Source organism: Periplaneta americana, chromosome 1 (assembly GCF_040183065.1).
Source record: "Periplaneta americana isolate PAMFEO1 chromosome 1, P.americana_PAMFEO1_priV1, whole genome shotgun sequence".
In the NCBI taxonomy this organism is placed as follows: domain Eukaryota; kingdom Metazoa; phylum Arthropoda; class Insecta; order Blattodea; family Blattidae; genus Periplaneta; species Periplaneta americana.
In genome coordinates, this window is record NC_091117.1 from 62,286,828 (window position 1) to 62,312,886 (window position 26,059).

Here is a 26,059-nt window from a genome sequence, read left to right on the forward strand (position 1 = left end):
TCATTAATATGTATATACACATTTATACTCCCAAATGAAAAAAAATCAGAAAAAAATTTTAGGTCGTATAGAAATCAATAATTATTATTGACTGTAAAAACAAGTGCATCTGTACTTCTTGCCAATATAGAGGAACGACAAGAAGCTTGAGTGTCTATTAAAAAAACTTGGTACTCTTCTACCTGTTCTCTAAGATCCAGAGAATCATTCCTTACCACAAGCAATTTAAATATCATGTAATGTAATGCAAGGCTTCCTGAACGGTAATATTTTACACGTCATATTAAAATGAATATACAGTACTCTTAATTTTCATAAGTGAAGATTTCTTTCTTTCTGGTACCTCATAGCTCTAAATATTATCACGTTTCTTTCGTAATGTATTAGTTTGTTTCTCAAAATAATTTAGTAATTTGAGCTAACGAATGAAAACTAATTCGATAGTTATACTAACGAATTATTAGATAATTACCGACTTCCATTTCAATCGATTCTTTCGTAAATTATTCGACTGATTCATTCCCTTGCCAACCCACTATCTCGAGAAAACAAATAGAATGCTACATGTTCGCTGCTTTCACGAATAAAAAGATATAGGAGCTTTTCATTCGCATTTATATCCATAGAGAATTATGTATGTTTATATTGATTTATTTTGTTCAATGCGAGCTAGGGGCTGGTTAGAATTACCGAAGTTCAATATCCATACTCGTTTTATGGTATGCCAATGACCATAGATAAATGTAGCACTTGTGAATTTGTTTCCATCGTATTCCTTTTTCATTTTATTTATCATATGAGCAGTCATATTTTCCATACGCATTATCAAAAAAGGAGTAACATGATATTAAAATGCGTGATCTAAAAAATTCCAATATGGAGTAAAAGCATTTGTTAACAAAAATAAGTTTTATTGGAGTTTTAAAATTTATTTAGTGGTAAAACCCTACAGTTAATGGACAATCTGTGCTAAAACCTAATGCCAGTATACAAGTGTGGAAACGAAATAACCCTGTAGAAATTCAGAAAGAATAACTCATGTCATATGTAACAAAAAGTGTAATACAATATTGGTGGAAAGTTCATAATTTTCTAAGAATGTTTTTTTCAAATGTTTAACAACCTCTTATTCAGTAACTATAACGAGTAGGATCGTGATTTTTGCCCATATCGAGAGAAAATCTAATAAAGAACCATATATCCCTCTACCGTATTTCAATAGCGTGACGGTTTTCGTGTAAATTTACTTGCTATGTATTATATTTTTATAGCTCAACTGATAAATAATTGTTTAGGTTTGTAAACTGAATCATATACTGTATATTTTTTTGTCAAGCCACCAACGTAGTCAGTCGGCAGACTCGCTAGCCTCTTGACCTAGAGCTGCGCTCGGGTTTGGGTTGGATCCCCGTTTGGGCTGATTACCTGGTTGAGTTTTTTTCCGAGGTTTTCCCAACCGTAAAGCATATGCCAGATAATCTATGGTGAATCCTCGGTCTCCGATCATCTCACTAAAAATTGTAATCTTGTACAATTCTGACTTGTTTACCATATTAAAGCTTCAGTGCTAATGTAAGATCTATGGAATACAATAAATGAAATGAAATGAAAAAAAACAGAAGACAAAGATCAGTCTTTAAGAGAGTGACATGAATCTCCATTCCAATATTCTCTAAATTTGTGGCTAGGTAGTGCTACTGTTAACAATAAGTTAGAACTATTTTAATAACGCTTTCATCTGCAGACTTTATTCAGCGTAGAAATTCAATGTGGATGACATATGGCTTACAAATTTCTCCTTCGGCCCTCTACTAGAACTACGGTTATTTTAAGCATCGTAAATAAATGACACGTGATCAAAACGTTTCATTCCTCCAGGAGGAAAAATATGCTACGGATTTTATTAAGTTTCAAAATACGTCGCTTCCAGTCGTGTTTGAACTCGCGAAGATCGAAGACAATGACTAGTATAACAACTACCAGGCTAGAAACTCTATACGAGTCATAGTTGGAACGTGAAACATGTTAACACTATTAAATTTCACTAATGAAACTAAGCATCTCTTCAAGAAACTTCTTAACAGCCTTACTTGTATGTTGTCACTATTAAAACTGAAGTTGTGCACTACAAACTATACCACAGCACTCAAGTTGCTGATGGAGTCCATTATACCATCACCACACAATTCAAAATTTATGTGCTTAGTAAAGGAACTATGTTGACGTTAGAAAGGAAGCTTGAGAAGGAACTAAATCTAGCGTCATGGATATAATACATACACCGCCCACGCATTGTGTAGAAATCTTCATTTTGTTTATTATTTATCCATTCGGAAAATATCACAAGTCACCATTAAGAATTAATCTGAGAATTTAAAATATGAAATTCCAATTGTATTTTATGGAAAAGAACATGAGAATGAAATAAAAACTAACAGAGATTCATAGAATTCCAATCATTGCGATAGTATATATTTTTTTCATATTTTGTACTTTCATCATTTGGGATGTAGTTTCCTTATAGGATTCGGTTTTCTGATTATTACAAATATGATATAGTTTTTCTTGTTGTGACAGTATATATCTGGATATATGCAGATAATGCTACTTGCTTATATGGTAATGTCCATCGCCTATTCGCCTGCAAGTAGATTACGCACAACTTGACAGATGGCAGAATGCATACGCTTTAAACTGGCATTGAATGTGCAGTATCTAGCGGACACTTCTTGAATTACTTTTTACTCTAAAAATATTCGATTTTCTCATACGATCTTCTTTGAAATAGTCAGCGTTAAGGTCATTGAGAACTCTGTAAAACTAATTGGCTTTGTAGGAAGTCCCCCAAGCATATTAAGGTGGTTTACAATCAGTGACCCCTAATGCCTTGGGAAAAGGGATCCAGTCCTAATGTGAGTCATGGAGATAAATCTGAAACTAAATCGCAACGAAGAGTGCTAATAATTTTTGTCAGAGTATTTAACGAAGAAGTAATTTATTTTCGTTATTAAAAATGTCCAATTGACATGAAGTGTGCGGAATACAAAATAATTGCAGAGAAATTCGTATCATTTTATTAGATTTGATCTAAATATAATCGTATGTATGTATCTAATGCCCAGTTACTTCACTTGCGTGATTCGGGTTCCGCATATTGCGGACAGATGGCAGAACTGTGACCAATTTTCAAGCTGCACACTACTTCGGCTGCCACGCTATGCATGATGTGTATCTGTGGAGAGTTATGTCGTGTACTAGGATGAGTGTATGTGTAAGTGTTCGTGAGAGTGTAGTGTAGGGAATGGATGACGATGATGATGATGAGGAAGAGAGAAGGGGAAACTCGGTGCTGGCACGTAGTCTACTCCTGTCGAATAGCACCAAGGGAAGCCGCCAGGCTTAACATCTCCGTTCGACGGACGAATCACTATCAACAGTGGCATATCGATGGCTGGGAACCAGACTGTTCTAAGTCAAAATTCATAAGAAATAAATCTGTGTTTCATGTTCTTGTCAGCATGTATGAATTAAACAACATTGTAATATTCCTCTCCATAAGGTTACTATGAAGCTATTCCAAATTGTTTCATGAAGCTTTGAATGTCAGGAGCTTAAAACAGCTCTCCTGAAAAAAAAAAAATTTAAATAGACTTGGAATAGTATGGCTCTGAGCCATCGATATGCCTTCTCTTCATATGCACTGCGGAGAGATTTGGTATTTAATCCAGGCATATTGGTGCACAATCTATGATTAGAAATTATACACAGTCATCTCTCCTAGCATCGAGGTAGAAATTTTACACGAAATTTTCTGATCCCGCTGTAAATCTAACCCTAGCCGGCTAGTCACGAGGCTAACTTGGCAGACCTAAATATAATCGTTTCTGTAATCAATTTAAGTGATACGTTATATTTATATTAATAATTAATATATTTTCGATTAGGGAAAATACGGAATTTTACTTGAAGCAAGTAAAGAAATAGGTTTGGAAGTAAATCCCGAAAAGACAAAGTATATGATTATGTCTCGTGACCAGAATATTGTACGAAATGTAAATATAAAAATTGGAAACTTATCCTTTGAAGAGGTGGAAAAATTCAAATACCTGGGAGCAACAGTAATAAATATAAATGATACTCGGGAAGAAATTAAACACAGAATAAATATGGGAAATACCTGTAATTATTCGGTTGACAAGATTTTATCATCCAGTCTGTTGTCAAAAAATCTGAAAGTTAGAATTTATAAAACAGTTATATTACCGGTGTTCTTTATGGTTGTGAAACTTGGACTCTCACTTTGGCTCGCTTTGAGAGAGGAACATAGGTTAAGGCTGCTTGAGAATAAGGTGGTTAGGAAAATATTTGTGGCTAAGAGGGATGAAGTTACAGGAGAATGGAGAAAGTTACACAACACAGAACTTCACGCATTGTATGCTTCACCTGACATAATTAGGAACATTAAATCCAGACGTTTGAGATGGGCAGGGCATGTAGCACGTATGGGCGAATCCAGAAATGCATAAAGAGTATTAGTTGGGAGGCCGGAGGGGAAAAGACCTTTCGGGAGGCCGAGACGTAGATGGGAAGATAATATTAAAATTGATTTGAGGGAGGTTAGATATTATGATAAAGACTTGATTAATCTTGCTCAGGATAGGGACCAATGGCGGGGTTATGTGAGGGCGGCAATGAACCTCCGGGTTCCTTAAAAGCCAGTAAGTAATTACTATATTTTATGCGCAATGTATAGTGTCAAATTTACTCGTAGATATTGAACATGCAATAGGGCATTGGCTTGTATTGCGCAACAAAATAAAAACAAATGTCAGATGTTTCCTCAGAAGTCCGGGTGGAATGCATAAATGGAACAAAATGTGGAATGTTTCAGCCTTCTTTTGTTTCTAGAATCAAATGAACGGATATTCGTGTCTCGTACAGACGTCACGATGCATGCCGCCTACGATAAGTTATTTACATTTTTCTCAACGGAACGAAAATAACGTAAGATAAAACAAAACTAGTGTCCTGATGCTAAAAGCGATCGAATAAATTCTGTCCGGAGATTTGTGGGTTGGAAATATTCCGTTCGTTTAATCAATGTTACTAAGCTTACCATAGACAAAAATGGCCTTTCTGTTATTTGCACATTTTTATCATTTTTCATTATTAACATAACGGTATGGCTATTTTCTTAAACAGCGATAATATTTCTTATAAGTAAAGACCGTTTTCTTAGCCCCACAACATTGGAATGAATATAAGTGTGCACGGGTATACATTATACGTGTCCTTCAGTAGATACCCTGCCCACAAACACAAGCAACGCGCACTACAGGGTCACTCTACAACAGGTTTCTTACTCCTAAACAATTACAGTATACTTTATTTTAGCAATTTTTATGATATTATGCACTACTACTGGGTATTCAGTTCAAAATGTGTCATGGCTCGCTGTATGCCGTCATGTGGCTAGCCGATGAGCCTAGAGAATTCAATCTTCCTACACTTCCGCAAAGGTGTATTACCTAGAAGGCAGAGAAGTTGCCTAACAAGTACGGCGTTCATTCTGAAGAGTACGTACCGTTGCGTACGATAACGCCGGTAGTAGCAGGAATGTGAACTGTTTGGAAATACGTACTGTCGGGATATGGGGAGAGGGTTAAGACGATTACTTACATATTTGTTGACATTAACTTCGACGGTCAACATGGACACGGAGTACTTGATTTGTGTTGTGGAATGTTACCGTACGCAACCGATGGTAACAAATACCCTGCGTACGACTTGCCGGCGCAAAACACAGTTCGAAAGAGGTTATGGTAGCACACAGACCGTACAGACCGCCATCTGTTGCTACGACCGTACACGTTCTCAAGTTCAGATTGAAGAACGCCTTGAATAATAGGCAACTTCTCTGACATATAATGTGAAACTCGCTTCAAATCGCTGACTCAACAACAGTGACGTCATGACACACTTTGAAATGAACACCCAGTAGTTGCCGGCCTGGATAGCTCAAGCGGTAGGGGCACGGCATGTCTCTATCGCTTGGTCCGAAGGGTTGTGGGTGCGAGTCCCGCCTCGGGCATGGGTGTTGTGTACGTACTAGATTAAGAAAACGGAAAACAGAAAAAGAGAAATGAAAAAAGGAGCAGAAAACAAAAATATATATATAGCAAAAAAAGTTGAAATAAAGTTGTCTAAAACAAGTGCGAAAGTACAGCAGTGAGTAGAGGAATTCGGAAGTCAGTATGTCTGTGTAAGTGGCGACATAATTCTGTGTAATTTATGTAAGATTGACATAATCTGTTCTAAAATATTATATTTACAGCAGCACTGTAACATATAAACCATTTAAAATTCATACAAAGAAGTGAATGTGACGATCTACCTTCAAAAAGTAGCCTAATTAAGTGTCAGCGGAAGAATTTACCAGAGATCTGTACGAAATGGTGGTGCAGGCCAACATTCAACAAAGTTGAGGACAAGCACTTTAGAAAATGTTATTGGAAAATACTCTTGTACAATAGGGAAGTACCTGTATTTTAAGTTAAATTTTACAGCAAATATTATTCTAATATAGGCTTAAACATTTCATTAAGAGTTAATCTGTGAATCAATAATATTTTAATTTAAAAGTTCACAGCAAGGACTATGTTTATATTTTGTAATCCACAACACAGCCCTACTCTTGAAATTATTCTTTTGTGTGTATTTTGATTGTCCTTGATGCGGAAATAGTTTGCGGGGTTTGAAATGTAATATGAGTCGCTCAGAATACAAGTGTGGTTGAGCCTGTAGCTATATTTAGGACTTGGGTTATCATCTTTTTCAGATACAAAAGAGTGATCCATGACAGGGGAACCACAGCTGGTGCGTGGATACGTTCAATTCCGTTCGTCTCTCTCCTAGAAGCAGCAGACTTTATTAGAAGACATGCACCGACCTTGACATTTGTATCGCAGCAGTGCCATTTGGCGGGAATGAGAAATACAGTACAGCAGCCCGCAAGTAGCAGACAAGTGCGCTCTTCATTTCTTTTATTTCTTTCCTTTTTCCCTCGGTTTTTAATTCGTTGTTCCAAGTTCTTTTGCTTTCCGTTTTATTGCTGTTTTAATTAGTTCGTCCTTCCATTTTCTTCTTTGGCTCATTTTAGACTTCTTTCATTTTACTGATTTTTAGTACCGACTATTCACTTCACTTTCCATCCGTTTCATTCACTTCTCTATTCCGCTATATTACTTTCTTCTATCTTTATTTACTCCTGTTATTTTTTCTTTACATAGTTTATTCTCTTTTCCCTCTCCATTTTATTCCAAATGTTTTCTTTCTTCCTTCCCCTGAGTGATTCTCTCCTTTCGTATACATAATTTTTCAATTCCTTTTTACCATTTTTGTAATTTCTCTCGTTTAATTTCATTTTTTGTACAATTTTATTTTCACTTTTATTTTTGTTGCGCTTTGTTCTTTGTTTGACTGTTTTCCGTTCACTTTCCTCTCATTATTAATCCCTCCCCTTTTCATAGATACAAGGTGAGACATAAGTATGTTTGAAAAACGTGTGAGCGTGCTCCTGGATAAAAAAACAGTTCTTTCTATGAAAATTTGACGGAAATTGCTTATTTATTGGAGAAATGGTCATACTTTCTTTTGTTCTTTTTTGTGTTGTGTCACAAGTATATGTTTGTAAACTTGTTATTTAATATTTACAAAAGTTGCTCAATGTGTCCCCCTCTATTGATTACACATACGACTGGCGAGTTCGCTCAAACACCATGTTGTCATCACGAATCAATTGGCATGCATTTTCAACACGTTGCAATAGCTACTCTGCATCATTCACTGGTTTTGCAAAGACGACAGCCTTCAAGTGACCCCAAAGGTAAAAATCTAATGGGGTGAGGTCGGGTGATCTGAGTGGCCAAGGCACTGGACCACAGCGTCCAATCAAAACAAAAACAATGTACTACTGTCTTGTCACTGTGTTGTTTGTAAACAAATACTGGTATAAAATCAAAATAAAAGCAATACAATAATAATAATATGATCAGATACTTATGAAAGCAAAAGTCACTATTACTATTTTTCCCAAGAAATAAGCATTTTCCGTCAAATTTTCATATAAGGAATTGTTCTTATTTTTGATCCAGGACCACGCTCACGCGTTTTCCAAACATACTTATGACTCATTCTGTATGTATACATTTATTACTCCTTTTATTTTGATCTTACTTCTCATTTATTAGGCTCCCTCTTATTTATTTGCTCGTTGTTCCTTATATTTTTCTTCCCTTCTTTTCGTTCTTTGCTTCTTCTGGTATTTTTCTCCGCCTTCAGTTCTTTGTTTCTCCGTTCTTACATTTTTCTCCCCTTCATTTCGTTGTTTGCTTCTTCTGGTATTTTTCTTCGCCTTCATTTCTTTGTTTCTCCGTTCTTACATTTTTCTGCCCTTCATTTCGTTGTTTGCTTCTTCTGGTATTTTTCTTCGCCTTCATTTCTTTGTTTCTCCGTTCTTACATTTTTCTGCCCTTCATTTCGTTGTTTGCTTCTTCTGGTACTTTTCTTCCCCTTCATTTCTTTGTTTCTCCGTTCTCACATTTTTCTCCCCTTCATTTCGTTGTATGCTTCTTCTGGTATTTTTCTTCGCCTTCATTTCTTTGTTTCTTCGTTCTTACATTTTTCTCCCCTTCATTTCGTTGTTTGTTTCTTCTGGTATTTTTCTTCGCCTTCATTTCTTTGTTTCTGCGTTCTTACATTTTTCTCCCCTTCATTTCGTTGTTTGCTTCTTCTGGCATTTTTCTTCCCCTTCATTTCTTTGTTTCTCCGTTCTTACATTTTTCTGCCTTTCATTTCGTTGTTTGCTTCTTCTGGTATTTTTCTTCCCCTTCATTTCTTTGTTGAAAAACACCCTTCTCGTTTTGTTGGAAGAGGTGCCGCTTGCACTACGCGCCAGGACATGGTTTCAGCATGATGGAGCTTCTGCACACTTCAGTCTTGCGGCGAGGCAAAATCTGACGGCAACAGATGGATGGGGTTATCAACGTCCCGTCCCACGGTCAGCAAGATCCCCAGATCTTAATCCACTTGACTTCTTATGGGGACATTGAAGACCCTAGTGTGCAACACACCTGTAGACAATGTCGATGATCTTCCACAGATTGTTGACGCCTGTAACACCATACGTACTACACTTGGAATATTTGAACGGATACGGCTTCGGCGATGTCAGTATCGTTTACAAGATGGGGGCGTCAGTTCGAAGCACTTCCGTCATTGTCTGTTGTTTTCCATTGAAAGCTCAAACATATCAGAGCGTCAAGCCACTGGCCCTTGCATAAATGATTTCCTACCAGTCACAACACTGAAACAAGTGTACCGGTGCAACATAGGACAAATATTTCTTCATAAAACTGTTTGTTTTAGTACTATCATATTCCTCTGTAACTTAGTTTTGAATCACTCTGTATATTCCACTGTGTTCGTTTTTTATTATACTTATTGTATACATTTTACTCAATTGTTTGTTTCTAGTTTTATTTTGTGAATCGTATTTGCTTGTTATAACTTAATAGATACCAATATGTATTTCAATGTTTTCATTTTTAACTAGCCGTACCCGTGCGCTCCGCTGCACCTGTTAGAAATAAATAGGACATTTGATCCAGGGAACATTCGTGTTTGATAGAAGGATAAATCGTTAAATATGTTACTTAATTTAAATTGCATCCAAATAATTAAAATGCGATCATTTTGGTCCAGAGACACTCATTTGGTGCAATGACAATTCCTTTGACATGTTTCTTAATTTTTATTACATGCAACCATAGTTTAATGAAGATTGACATCATTTAGATTTAATGTGTATATTTTATTTTACTTGTTATAGGTTTCCATTGAATTATGATAACTTAATTTTAACCCTTGTATTCAGTAATTGGCGCTTGGCCCAATATGGTTCTGAACCCTTCAAATAACTTAAATTATATTATATAATATTACATATATTATATTATATTATATTATATTATATTATATTATATTATATTATATTATATTATATTATATTATATTATATCAGAAGTTACTGTAATAACATTATAGCATTATGTCCATCTAGAGGAACTACACTTTCCAATGGTGAAATAATAATTAATTATACAAATCGGTTAATTTAGCTTCCGATATTACTTCATACTTCAGAAACATTCTCTGTAGGCTATATTTCATAGCTTTCGATTGTTGCTGTCCAAGGCCCCTTATAGACGAAGTCATTTGTTTTTTAATTCATTACAAGGCCTTAGATGGCACTTATTTTAATTTTAAAACTCATTTATCTCATTAAATATCAGTCCTATCAAACTTTTCAAGGTATAAAACTTATCGCAAATTATTTTTAAAGAAACTTTTGTTATGTAACATTTTTCACAAAAATCAATAACAAGCGAGATATTTCGATTTATTTAATTCAGGCCCCCTTATAACCCTCCTTTTAAATAATGCATTTTGAATGCCATATAGCCTAAAATCTAAGTTACAACGAACTTAATTTATATTGCAATCTTCATCGAAATCCGTTCAGCCATTATCGCGTGAAAAGGTAACAAACATACAGACAGAAAGACAGACATACAAACAAAAATTTCAAAAAAGCGATTTTCGGTTTCAGGGTGGGGTGGTTAATTATATATGTTAGGACCAATTATTTTTGGAAAATCGAAAATTACCAGAAAAATTTCGGCTACAGATTTATTATTAATATTAGTATAGATTTTATTGTGTACATTTTATTGGATTTTTCAGTTTCTGGTTTTATTGAGTCAATCGTATTTGTTTCTAACAACAATAATATATATTTCACTGTGTTTCTTTTTATTTTTATTGTGCACATTTTTATTTAACTGCCTTTTTTGAGTTCATTATGTAAATCGTATCCGTCTAACTTAAGATTAATATGTAATTACTTGAATCGGATACTGTCGTATGTTCTACTAAGTAAGTAAGATTTACTCCTGATTTAGTGTAAGGGAAGGCAATACGGCCTTAACTATGCCAGGTTAAATAAAATTATTATTATTATTATTATTATTATTATTATTATTATTATTATTACTACTACTATTATCATTACTATCATTATCATCATCATTATCATTATCATTATCATTATCATTATCATTATCATTATCATTATCATTATCATTATTATCATTATTATCATTATTATTCTTATCCAAACACTGAAACCCTATTTTACCCTTTGGTATATTAGGGTTGTAGTTTGTTACATGTGAAATATATTATGTAGAGATAATATACATTTTAAAGAAGTAGTAGTAGGCATTGTCCCGCGCCGTGGCGTCGCGGTCTAAGGCATCCCGCCTAGGACTCGCGTTACGGAATGCGCGCTGGTTCGAGTTCTCATGAGGGAAGAAATTTTCTCATGAAATTTCGGCCAGTGTATGGACCGGTGCCCATCCAGCATCGTGATGCACTTGGGGAGCTACGATAGGTAGCGAAATCCGGTTGCGAATACCAGCTATAACGGCTGAGGGGATCATCGTGCTAACCACACGATACCTCCATTGGATGATCGTCATCTCTGCTTCGGCACGTGGGCGTGAGGCCAGCAGCCGGCTAGTAGGTCTAGGCCCTTCACCCTTCACGGGCTGTAGCGCCACGGATTATTATTAGTAGTAGGCATTAGTCATAGTTGCAATATAAATACATTAATTAATAGATAGTAAACGATATTAAGTACATTATACAATAATTACAATCAGTTAAAACAAAATTAAATATATAAATTAGAAATTATAAACGAAGGTTTAGAGAGATTGCAAGAGTATGACATGAATTTACGAATTTATACATAATTTTAAACAATAATAAAGAGATAATGAACAAAATTTACTTAATTACAAATTAAATATCTAATATATAAGTAGTAACAATAAACATTAGGAAAGAATACGGAAATGATATTCAGTTGCTTTAGGTTATAAAATACCTTAATTACAAACACTGAGGCAATAAACAGCAGAAAAAAAAGATAACAGAAGAAATAACTTAGTTACAATAACGATGCATGGTTTGCGATAGTAAAGAGATAAAAACAAAATTACTTACGGTTACAAACTGTTATTTCGATTAAATTTTATTCAGCTTCCTCGAAGTGAAGGCTGTCTAGAAGACAAAGCTTACCATAAAATTGTTGTTATAATGGAAAAAAAAATAAAACAATGGAGAAGAAAAAGAATAAGAAATAGCACAATTAGAAATAATTGGAAAAGACTAAACAAAGCATCATTAATTCCAGAAGAAACATAAAATTTCCTAGTATCTATTAGCTATTGGATGATCACAGTCGTCTATTTAGCACTGGTTGCAAGACCCAACTTAAGTGAGCAGATCGCCATAGCAAAGAGCTCAATCTATATAACTGTAGAGATGGGTTCTTAGGATTTTTATAGATCCCTTCACTGCAGACATAGATACTTCAGTGACAAGAGTTTGTCCTAGACCAAACTGCTTACAAAAATGCGCGAAACGTTTTGTGATGGTTCCTCTAGCCCCAATCAGTAATCCAATAACTTCGATCGACGTTAGATGATATTTTTCCTTATAATATGATATAGTGGGGTCGTATATGTCGCATTTTTCCTGATGTACCTCAGCAGGTTGATTTTCGTATGTTTCCATCCTTACAGTTGGATCAATTATACCTGTCATAAAACACTGAACTATAGTAAGATACATAATACAAACATAGTTATTATTGTTATTACTATCATTATGTTCCAAAGAGAGGTAACTTGTTTTAGATAGTGAAATAGGGTTTTATATTATCAATAATTTACATACACTTAATAGCTAATAGCTAAAGTCTTGCGTAGATATGGTAAATGGTAAAGGAGTGTGCAGTAATTTAAATTGCAGTCCGAGATATGATATCTTAAAAAGTGTCTTTTTCTTTGGAAAAGTGGACAGTTAAAATTTAAATGTTCAACACTCTGTCTTTGCATATGAAGATAGATTCTTCTGCACTTCTGATCCTAAATCTTTCAAAGTAGGAACCGAATTTTCCATGACCGGTCATAAATTGAGTGAAAAAGAAGTCGGGTGAAAACTGACTGCAACATAGTCTGTCTTGTACATTAGGAAAGAATAATTTCTTGGTCACAGAGCCTTTAACACTAGAGTTCCAGTATGTATTCCACTTGAGTGTAGTTGTGTGCTTAATGTATGAAATAGAACAGGTGGAATATTTATATTCTGAGTTTGATAAGGTTGCTTGCTTCCCTAAATATCCGCTCTTTCGTTTTCTTCGGTACCTATAAGTAAGAGTGTAACAATTGGAGTTGAATGTAAGCAGCTGGAAGTCCTCTTATCAAAAGTTACTTCTTTGCTCGATTTCAGCATCGTGCTAAAGATGTGGGTTTTTTTATTAATAAAAGAAAATGTAGCTCTGTAGATTGCCATTAAATACCACCTCTATCCCTTTAAGCCTGGGTTTTTCTGGATCGACGCATGCGTAGTTTCAGAAAACTCAAGGCTTAACTGCTGCACACACCATGCCTGGTAACTGAGAATTGATTCCGAGTCGCGGTAGCACACATTCTGCAGCTTTCGAAACGATAATCCGCCCAACTTTAAGTGACAGAATTTATTAAGCCGCTAAGTGAGAGAAACAAACGAGGAACGCGCCGCGACACGACTGTTCACTTAGGTAAAACATTTAAGTAGAGAGGCGCAAATCTCACAGCTCTTAGGTGAATACATTACACAGTCTACCTAAAGTGTGGTTTCACATTTCTATCTGAGAGCAGCAGATATGCAGCAGGCCAGAATGCACTCACCACGTTGAGTACTATGAAATATTCTTACACGAACTTGCACTAACATTTTTAGAGTAATGGAACCAGCAAAGAATTAAATTATACATTTTAATTTATTTTAATTATTATGTACATATTTTCTACCTAGCTCTTCCGCCTTTCAGACACATTAGAATTCCCTTAAGAGGGGAAGTGCATTATTGGCCTGCAAAAATTTAGTGAAATTATTTTTTTTCAGCTTAATATGCATAGTAGTATGAAATATTCTTACACATTACAGTTTATAATACACTATTCAGAAAATAGCTATTAATTACCTGTAAAAACATAACAAATATGCATTTTTTACAACCGTAAAGCATTTACATAATAAAATATATGATTAATTAAATATCTGCATGATTCTTTTACTAGAATGTTTTAAAGATCTACATCAAAAACATAGTCTAGGATCTTTTACCTATTTCTTCAGGAAAAATTTTTTCTCATTACAATTTTTATAAAGTTTAATATTGAAGGTAAGGACTAAGAAAACATATTTCTTGAAGGAACGAGTAAAAGATCCTAGACTATGTTGTTATAGGTCTTTAAAACATTCTAGTATAAGAATCACGCAGATATGTAATTAATTGTACATTTTATTATATAAATACTTTACGGTTGTAAAAAAATATTAGGCAAGTTTTATATTATTTTTACAGCTATTTAATAGCTATTTTAATCTTCTGAATAATGAATAATTTCAAGGAAAAATTGTTCCGGGGCCGGGTATCGATCCCGGGACCCTTCGCTTAGCGCGCGAACGCTCTTCCGACTGAGCTACTCCAGGAACTATACACGACACCGTCACAATTTTTCCTTTGTATCCACACGACTCAAATGAGCTGACAAGACGCCAGAACTCAACTATGAGCGCACACCAATTCTGTGTGACTTAATTTGTGGCTTTCTGTTAACGTACCTCCAGTAACGAATATATTATAAAAATCTGGCTTTCAGGTAGTAGCTCCCTGTAAAGCAGGTTTGAAGAATTTGAACAATTTTTCCTTGAAATTATTCAAACCTGCTTTACAGGGAGCTACTACCTGAAAGCCAGATTTGTATACTTCTGAATAATGTTTTATAAAGTGTAATGTATGTATAATAAGCATGAAAAGTTTTGTTCACTTAACGTTTATAGTAGCTAAGACATAAAAAAATGAACTTCACTAAATTTTTGAAAGATAATGGGGTACCTTCACCCTTAACATGATACCAGTCCGACACAGTTTCCTATCTTACACTACAATGATAACGTGATAACGTATTAACAAACGGTCATGTCCCATTCTAAATTGGAACCCACTATTACAATTTCCATTAAGATGAATAACTATCGACAAAGCAAGACTAATAGCGTCTGCAAAGCCGAAAATCCGCACGACAACGTTCTACACGTCGCGTCGTTGACGTAAAGACTGCTTGTGAGTGTTTCGAGATTAGAGATTGATCACTCCCGAAGTACCGAACGTCAAGCAGCCTTGAATCGCCACAGTTGTTTATACCTGTCTGAACTTTTATTAAGTTTGGCAACTTTATATATGTATAAACAATCAAGTAGCGTATTTGAAACATCATCTATACCTTTCAGTGTATAATAATTCGTTCCCCAGTCATTATTTCATTACTAGGCTCTTATTAAAAGGCTAGGAATTTCCTTTTCATATATTTGAGATCAAGTGTGCAAACTCAAGTAAAATTATATTAACGTAATGTTTTATGTTTCTTAGAAATGCAAATTTATTTGAGAATATTTTTTTTCTATCATTGACAGAATGTGCCAGAAACTGAGAAGCGAGAAGCCTCTTGCCTCTGTTTAGTTCTTAGTTTTTAGTTCTTTAAGGATTTTGTTTAGTTCCTTCATTAGATTTAATTTTAAGTTGTATTATGTTAATTGTTTTAATCTTGAGGTTGTGTTTAGGTAAAAGATAAGTTATCTATGTACCTGTCATTCGAATATATAAATAAGTAAATAAATAATTGTTTTTCTATTTATATAACCCTAGGTAATATCATATAATAGAACCAGAACATTTTGATAACTAAGATACTGTTCTGTTTTGTCTTTTTCTCTCATTTAAACATTTATAATGTTATTTATTTCAATTAATCATGTCATTCAAAGTTACGAAACCTTTCTACACCGACCAAACTCTATTTCGAGAATGATGAGCGAGATTTGAAGCGCACGAGAAAGACGAGACGAGACTCGAAAGACAAATGCAGCGACCACAGCAAGCGAGAGCGGCAGTTAGTTTTGTTCATCTCTAATTTCCACGAAACGCTAACAGTTATGTACCTACTGTTAGTACAATTGAATAATTCTATGTGTTATATGGTACTTTTATTTCTATAAAATTATCTGTTGCTATATGACATGTATATACTCTTTCCAGCTAAAGATTGAAGTAAATGTAAATAAATGCACGTGGCATAATGGTTCCTGATCGGCTATTGGACGCACAACGCCTCCAAACTCATGCTTGTCATCTTCTTCCTCACATTAAAATAGTTCCTTCTAAAATAATAAAATGTATAAAATACATGGAATACGGGTGAATTAAACATGCTTATAAGAACACTTTGTTACGATTTAAACAACATGTTTATATTAGTGGTTTCAGACATTGCATGTTAAATCATTGTGACGTGTATTATGGCAACGCGCATGAGTAATAGACATTAAATCCCTCCCAAGGTGACTTGCAGCTTCAACACAGGTGGTGTAACAGAGTGCGAGATTCAGTGTTGCCAACCTCAAATAAATTTCTGTAGAATTAAAGAAATTCTCCACTCTTCAAAGAATAACATTTAATCACGAATCTACAGAAAAAGAAAATCCACTATTCCCAGTAGAGAAATAATAAATATTAACCCTTTTACGGGTTAGTTCAATGAATGTGTTGAAATGTCTGCAATATATCAGACTTTGACTGCTCTGCGTGATCACTTGCTGAAAATAATGCGCCCTGGTGGCTGCTTTGGTAGCTAGCTTGCGATTTGCGGAGTAATACATTTCGGTTTTGTTTACGTCTACTTCAATCTTTAGTTGGAAAGAGAGTAGCTCAGTTGTTAATAGTATTCAGTGTCACGCAACACCTGCAAATAAATATCATTTGTTAAAATGTCCATAGGGAAATATCCAATAAAGACTCTAAGACTACGTCCAGACTGAAGTTACATAACCTTTGTTAAATAACATGTCTCAGTAACTACATAAGTTGTGAGATATAAAAGGGGAAGTTAATAACATATTTGAAACAGTCTGTTACATAACTGCGTTCACTCAAAATATAAATAAGAGTTAACACAGCATTTTCGAGATGGAAAAGATACCCTTGGCTAGTCCTTGCTGTGTCCATGAGTTAGAGAAATGGAGGGGGGGGGGGAAAAAGGTTTGGACTCGACAACTGGTACAAAGAAGGAAAACTTTTGGTGGAAATAAGAATCATGAGAGGTTTCAGAAGGTTTTATAAACGTTACCAGGTTAACGTCACAAGACTTTTGAACATTTGTTATTTGTAGTTGGAGAAAGAGTATCTAAAAAAAACATAAACTTTCTTTGAGAAATTACTTGAAGAGAAAGACAAAAGAGTAGGGAATATGTCTGCTACTTTTTTAATGACAGAAGAGTGTAGTTTACTGTGGTAGAATACGGCCTGAAATTGCACAGACAATCGAGAGAACGTTTATATACAGAGTGTGTTTCTAATATAAATATTCTACTTTCGGATTCAATTATATACTTTAATTTTAAACATTCTTGTTTCCTAATCCTGTCTATAGAATTCCTTACAATACCGCCAAAAGGAAGATTTTTTTTTTTAAATTTACTATGCAAACTTTTTTTTTTGTTCTATATTATTGTGAAACTTGGACTCTCACTTTGAGAGAGGAACAGAGGTAAAGGATGTTCGAAAGTAAGGTACTTAGGAAAAATATTTGGAGCTAAGAAGGATGAAGTTACAGGAGAATGGGGAAAGTTACACAACTCAGAACTGCACGCTTTGTATTCTTCACCTGACATAATTAGAAACATTAAGTTCAAACGTCTGAGATGGGCAGGGATGTAGCACGTATGAATGAATTCAGAAGTGCATGGAGAGTGTTAGTTGGAAGTCCTGAGGGAAAAAGACCTTTGGGGAGGCCGAGACGTAGATGGGAGGATAATATTAAAATGGATTTGAGAGAGATGGGATATGATGATAGGGACTGAATTAATCTTGTTCAGGATAGGGACCGATGGCGGGCTAATGGGAGTGCGGTAATGGGTTCTTATTTAAAAGCTATTTGTAAGTAAGTATGGAAACAATTTTACCATTTTCGTCCTGTTTTATACTAATTGCAAGAGGCATCCCACAATATTGGATTTTACTATAATAATATTCAGCTAGCTCCCGTATATTTGTCTACTCCATTTTTATTAGTGATGCTTGTGCTTACAAGTAAGAATTACAAGCCCCAAAAATATTTTCCTAAGCACTTTATTCTCAAACACCCGTAGTCTCTGTTCCTCTCTCAAAGTGAGAGTCCAAGTTTCACAACCATATAGAACAACCGGTAATATAACTGTTTTATAAATTCTAACTTTCAGATATTTCGACAACAGACTGGATGATAAAAGTTTCTCAACCGAAAAATAACAGGCATTTCCCATATTTATTCTGTATTTAATTTCCTCCCGAGTATCATTTATATTTGTTACTGTTGCTCCCAGATATTTGAACTTCTCCACCTCTTCAAAAGATAAATCTCCAATTTTTATGTTTCCATTTCGTACAATATTCTTGTCACGAGACATAATCATATACTTAGTCTTTTCGGGATTTACTTCCAAACCTATCTCTTTACTTGCTTCCAGTAAAATTCTCGTTTTTTCCCTAATCGTTTGTGGATTTTCTCCTAACATATTCACGTCATCCGCATAGACAAGCAGCTGATGTAACCCGTTCAATTCCAAACCCTCTTTATTATCCTGAACTTTCCTAATGGCATACTCTAGAGCAAAGTTAAAAAGTAGAGGTGATAGTGCATCTCCTTGCTTTAGTCCACAGTGAACTGGAAACGCATCTGACAGAAACTGACCTATACGAACTCTGCTGTACGTTTCACTGAGACACATTTTAATTAATCGAACTAGTTTCTTGGGAATACCAAATTCAATAACAATATCATATAAAACTTCTCTCTTAACCGAGTCATATGCCTTTTTGAAATCTAAGAATAACTGATGTACCCTTATACTCCCATTTTTTCTCCATTATCTGTCGAATACAAAATATCTGGTCAATAGTTGATCTATTACGCCTAAAACCACGTTGATGATCCCCAATAATTTCATCTACATACGGAGTTAATCTTCTCAAAAGAATATTGGACAAAATTTTGTACGACGTCAACAAAAGTGATATTCCTCGAAAGTTACTACAGTTAGTCTTGTCCCCCTTCTTAAAGATAGGTACGATAATGGACTCCTTCCATTGTTCTGGCATAGTCCTCAAAATTCTGTGTTTCCTTTACGTTGATTGCGGATTTTTTCCGACGATCTAGAAGCACAAGAGACACTGAAATTAAGAAAAGTATCAATTAATTTTACAGATTTTGTAATAAGCGGTATTTGTAATCTCTTATGAGATGATTTACTATTTTGTCAATTCTTTCATATCCTGATACTGGTCTCTTGAATCTCATTTCAGCTGTTTCTATCCTTCTTTTGTTTCTTTATGTTAATATCCTGTATTCCGAGACGTAGAGCGAGAATGGATAAAACTTAATAAAATTTTAAAACAGTGACTATTTTTATCTTTCTTTGAAATATTAATATTATTCCACACAATGGAATTAGAAGTTAGTTGATTTTTTATCTGTATTTTCACTTTTAGTTAAATTATTTTAAAACCAAGTAAACTGACATCTGAAGAATAAGTACAGGGGCATCGAAAGCACTCCAACAAACATATATAGAAGAACAGAGACTGAGTTTATTGACTTTAACGGACTGGTTGTAATAGTTACGTGGTTTCCACGTCATTTCAGCTAAATATCATACGGTAACCATAGGAGCAAACATTCTGAATAAACTGGTAACCTAAACTGTTTGCAGTCCTTGTCAAGTCGTCTCTTCAATGAACTGACATAACTTATCCAATCCTTCTCAGAATGAGAATTTATACTGAATTTAAGACAATCAGTCGAATTGTTTCTTTCAGACATCGAGGGCTAATTGCTGCAAAATCTCTTCTCACAATAAATACGGGTATAGGCTAAGTACAAATACTGTAATAGAATTACCGAAGACTGACAAACATGGGAAAATATTAAGAGACGTACAAAAGATAATTTTGCATTTTATGATGTATTGAAATGTCACATTCTAGCTAACTAAAACGGTTTAATTCATCTAATATATTCTTAGTGAATAATCTGAGACATTTTAATCTATTTCTATGAATGTACCCACATTTTCGCTATTATTAATATGAACTGTTGTAATTACATGTTTTAAGAAGCAATATAAGTTTTAAGAAATGAAAACAACTGTAACTGAAGTCACAATTCAGCTATCCGATTGAGAATTCTACGTGACAACTTCTATGAGAACGGGCTTAATATTTAAAATTATAAAGCTGCTTGATGGTATAGTGAAGATGTGACATATTTGTAACTGTGGATTTTCGATGATGATCCATATTACACCAATAGTATTAAAGCACGATTATTAACAGATTAAGTACCGAAATAAGTTACTTTTATTTACTATTGCTAGTAAAGTGAGTCATTGTTTCATATATTTAAATTTCATACCCATTACATTATATTTAATTAAAAATTGCAAGTAAACAAGTAATATTACTTTAAAATGACAAAAAAAGGCATTTATTGTTGAATTAGTGAGAAACACCTTAAAAAGGCAAAATATACATAGATCCTATCACTTTGAGTTATCCAAAATAACATTTATATCTATGAAAATAATTATTTACTTCCACCCAGTAAAAAAGGAATTTTGCCAAAAATCCGGACTCTTGTTATTATAAACTGCACTCTACAGTTATAATTTTCTACTCCTAAAATTTAAGTCACTATGGTGTTCAAGTTCAAGCCTCTTTCATATGAGAGGAAATTATTGTTCTGTATTATCAAATATGCCCATGCAATCATTTATAATGTAAGATAAAATAACCACTGTAACAACAGAAAATGTGTAAAACTATCTTATGAACGGCTTGTAGGAATAAATCAAATTACAAATAAGGAAACAGAAAATTCGCGGTTCTTTTCTCATCGGTTAAAAACACTGGCGTCAGCACTCGCGTGGATTACAATTGTAATCCATTCTCAAAACGTATAATATTACACACAGAAAAGAGTCACAATTACATCCAAATACTTCAGACATCGAGCTAAACTGTAAGGGAAGATACTGAAAATTTAATTGAAAGCGGAGATGTGATGACGTAATAAGCAACAATGGATTATAAATGAATGGTGCTCGAGAACCGGAGAATTAATGCTAATATCATTTTACGTCATTCTAACATGAAATGAATACAAATAAAATAGTCTACACTATTACTCGTAATTAACACATTACAGTACACATTGACAACTCTATTCAAAACGAACTCAATACACATTGAATAATTTCTGCTTCACAGGGAGCTTTATCTGAAAGCCAGATTTGCAGCAATACACATTGTCTGTAATTTCACAAGACAGCCAGCAAGCATTTTAATGATTTATTTATGTACTCACCTAGCGCGAAGGAGATCGAACAATTTCAGCACCACGAAGCACAGCTACACCATTTCCTGAAATAAACGAAACACACATTTAATAATATCGCATGCTGAGAAGAAAGCTTGAAACATTCTATATTCAGACAAGGACAAATGTAACTACGTGGGAGTGAAAAAAAATCTAATACAATTATTACTGCTGCAGGGAAGGTGCTATAAAATTTCTGCATTCAGATACAAATTCAATTAATATCACGTGGATGTACATGCAGATTGGTTGTGGGAGAGTTGAAAGAGTGGATGATATACGCAAGTGCTTCAAACTTACATGTTTTATAGCTTTCTATGACCGTACCTAAAATAACAGCAATCGCAGACGTCACGTGGTCGCCTTTTCAAAGCCGATATTCTACACGCCCATACTCCAAGCATGTGAAACGCAATCAAACGATCACATTAATCCAGCGTTACTCGTTTGTAATTGAATTTTTAAATTCATATCTTACGGTTCTGCAAGTATTTTCGCTGATGTAATAATTTATATTAAAAATAGGACATTTTTATCTACAGTACTTTCTGAAGAAAAAACGAATGACAAAATAATTATATTACAGAACTTCGGCATAATATTTCACCTGTATTTCCGTTTCATATGTACGCATTTCTACGTTTGTACATAATGTGTAAATGTTATGTTTCTATATATGTAAAATTAGGAGCTAGGGACATCGCAAGAGAAAATAATGAGAGTGTATTACAATAATTAATTTTAACACTAGTCAGGGTTATTATAAAACTAACTATTTAAATCACATAAGAAGAAGTAATAATTAATTGGAGTATGTCATAGATTAGGGCGATTCAGATCGAATTTTGGGAAATTGTCTGTATTTTAAATAATGTACCATATTTTCACAAAACTGTTGTGAATTGAGAGATTGCTGCATTGTTTCTTATATTCAGTACCAAAAATCTTCTTTAGAACATTCTGATTTAGCTGTTTTATATTTTTTTTACGAGTCTTCCAAACGATCGCATGTCGCATGTAGAATGATTATGATCGTTGAAACTAGACACGTGAAAGACACACAAAAAGCAAGTTATATTATATTATGCCAATACAATGAGAAACATGTATCTAAATTAATAACACAAACAACGTGTTTCTGAGCAATTGATCATTGGCCTTGAAAAGATTCTATAAATACATTATCTACAAAAAGTAATTGGGCACTGTTTTTGCCACTTTTGAACTCGTGGTACAACCTCCTGTTACTATAACAGCAGACATGCTGTCAGACATGCTCTCCACTAGTTTGTGTAGGATATCCACTGGAATGCGTCGCCATTTCTCTTGCAACATGGCACTCAGTTGGACAATGGAAGTTGGTCCCATGTTTCGGCGGCTACTATGCAGTGGTATGCAGACAATATTGTTCACCGGTTGGACTGGCCTGCACAGAGTCCTGATCTCAATCCCATTGAGCACCTTTGGAAGAATTGGACCGGCGATTGAGGTCTCGGGAGATGCGGCCAACTTCCATTGTTCAACTGAGTGCCATATTGCAAGAGGAATGGCGACGCATTCCAGTGGATATCTTACACAAAATTAGTGGAGGGCATGCCTGACAGGGTGGCTGCTGTTATAGCAACAAGAGGTGGTACTACGAGGTTCTAAAGGGGAAAAAACAGTGCCCAATTACTTTTTGGTAGATAGTGTATAAGCATAAGATCAAGCGCATTCATTGCTCAGCTCCGCCTCAAATATTCAGTCACTTAGCTTATAATCTATATTCATATGCCACAATAAACTGTTTTATCCGCATGTTCCCACTCAAATCTCATGGGTGCACTCCTTTTGAATTCCCTAGCATTGAATCCATTTCCCTTTCTTAACAGACCGTGGATCATCATAAGACAGGAACCAAAACTGACACACATTTTTCCTAACATCATTCCTCGTTAGGCCGTAGCAGAAATGAGCGAATTTGAAAATTCGGGTTTTAATTGAAGTTATCGATCATCACTGAAAACTTCAGATACCACTGCATTTTCTTGTTTCCTGGTGTTTTTAGGATTTATACATTCACTATTTCTATTCTGGAACGTAGTATAAGGATTTTTAAACCACCTACCAGCTTAATGGACATAAAATTTCTTACTGGAACGGGAACCTCTTCCATACCTTTTCTATCCACGTTTCTTCTTTTCAACTTTTATATTTTCCTCAGCTGCAACAGGAACATAAAAATATAAAAACTACGTCGTTAAATAAACGTGAACAAGCGAACGAAATCACCCACAAAAAGGGATCGGAATCACCCGTAGGCGTAGTGTAATTTTCAACGTGAGGTTTAAAACACTCGTAACTTATTCTTATTATACAAGTTTTCATTATAGGTTATGTTCACAAAAAGAACATTCTTTAATTTCATATCCACTAAAAAAATATATAAACTTTTTTTCTTCTAACTTGTCGTTTGGACTTATAAACTGCCCGGTATGTATACTGGGGTTAAAGCATTTGTTTACAGAATTTTGTAGACTGGGTTGCAGTAATTTGGGTATAAAGAACAGCCTTTTTTGAGTTTAGAGACCCATAGTCTGTTAACCATGATAACATTTTCCTATCAATTTTTGTATATGTTAGCACTGTGACCTTCTAGAATGATTCTGCATTTTTCAAGTATGTGGGCTTCTTTTTACCATAATAATAACCCTAAGTTTAACTATACTCAATTTATCCCATAGAAGGGGAAATTTGGATAGGATACAATGTGTATTATTGAAGTAAAACATGCTTTAAATTCCTTATAAAATCAAATCATCCCAACCATTGGTTAATGCATCTATCCTATAGCAGAATTCTGAGGTTAGGTAGACATTTAAACATTTTAATTAGACCTAAGAAGATTAAAAAAATTGTAGTCAATACTTAAGTTCTTGATAAGCTTATTTTGTAAACGTAAAAAATCTCCTACTAAACTCACGGACAAAAAACACTTAGGATATTATTGTATTTGTCTTTGAACAAACCATAATTTAGTACTTGACATGATCTGGGACGAAAACAAAGTTAGTTACCAATTAAGCTATAATCATACCCAAATTACCCTAAGTTTGTAAATCGTAATTTATTGACACACTATTACTGATATATTGCTACATTAAGCTTGTTCTAAAGATATGTAATGTACACATGCATAAATTTGGTTACTGTAGCACACCTGGTTCCCCTACAATATTGCTTTGAATATGATGCGTCATTTCAAAGATAGTATTTTTTTTTACCAGGCAGTATCACTGTAATCTACATACATGTTTAACACTCGATGATAGACAAGTGAACTATATAATATACAAGGTGATTCACGAGGATTTACAGTCACTCACGGAGCTTATTTCCGAAATTATTGTAATTCTGAAAATATTGAGATTAGGACAAACGTTTATATGACATCTTTGCTCAGAATGTCTTCGGAAATAAGCTCTGTAAGGGACGGTCAATCCTCGTGAATCATTCTGTGTATAAATTGGTATATGTTTGAAGATTAGGCAAAGTTTTATTCAATAAATTGTAACTTATGCCCAAATTACCCAAGTCTGTAAATTGTAATTTATTAAAAAACTACTAATGATATATTCCTACATTTATTTAAAACGCGTTCTAAACATGTGTAATATACACATGCATGAATTTGGTTACTGTATCTCAGCTGGTTTCTCAAAAGTATTGCTTTGAATGTGATGGGTCATTTCATAGACTTGTAATCAAGGAACAGTTTTTTATCACGCAGTTTCAGTGTGATCAACACAAATTTTTAACACTCCATGATAGGCAATTATGAAATAGACAATATATATTACATTGGCATGCGTTTGAAGATTCCGTAAAGTTTTTTTCAATGACTAATTGTAACTCATTATATCCAAATTACCCCCACTATATCTAAATTAGCCCGACCTCCACTAGTTTGAATACAATGAAATATCTGAGTAAGAAAACGAAAGCAATGGTATCAATATCGTCAGTGTACGCATATGTCAAGTCTTGGGTTCATTTATATATTGTATTATTTTTCTCTTTATTCTTGAATCACCGAAGTCCTTCTGTAGCGCTATATCCCAAAACTAATTAAAAAATATAGATCGAAGGGAAGAAGAGATCCTGGTATACCTACAAAATTCTTAACTATTGAACAGGAACGAGCTTTAATGTCTAGATCAGTGATGTCAACTGGTGCCCATAGGAGCAAGCGCGCGCTTTAGAGCCCAGGAGAGCCTGAGCGCTTTACAGCGGAAAGGAAAGAGACAGACGAAAGAAGTAGTATATGCCGCTTGCTCGAGCTATATACAGGGATGACCAGCACTAATTCAATAGATAAAGGCAAGAAAACTTATTAAAACTGTATCCATGTTAATTTTTAGATTTGTCTGAGAAGT

General features: G+C 34.4%; 1 protein-coding gene across 1 annotated transcript in view; it reads right to left on the reverse strand.

Annotated features, from left to right (window-relative positions):
* Positions 1–26,059, reverse strand: part of LOC138696326 (fibronectin type III domain-containing protein 5) — a 1,093,145-nt gene that overhangs the window by 981,853 nt on the left and 85,233 nt on the right. The window contains exon 2 of the mRNA XM_069821140.1: positions 21,633–21,688. The gene's annotated coding sequence lies outside the window, so the exon portion shown is untranslated. The remainder of the gene's footprint in view (positions 1–21,632; positions 21,689–26,059) is intronic.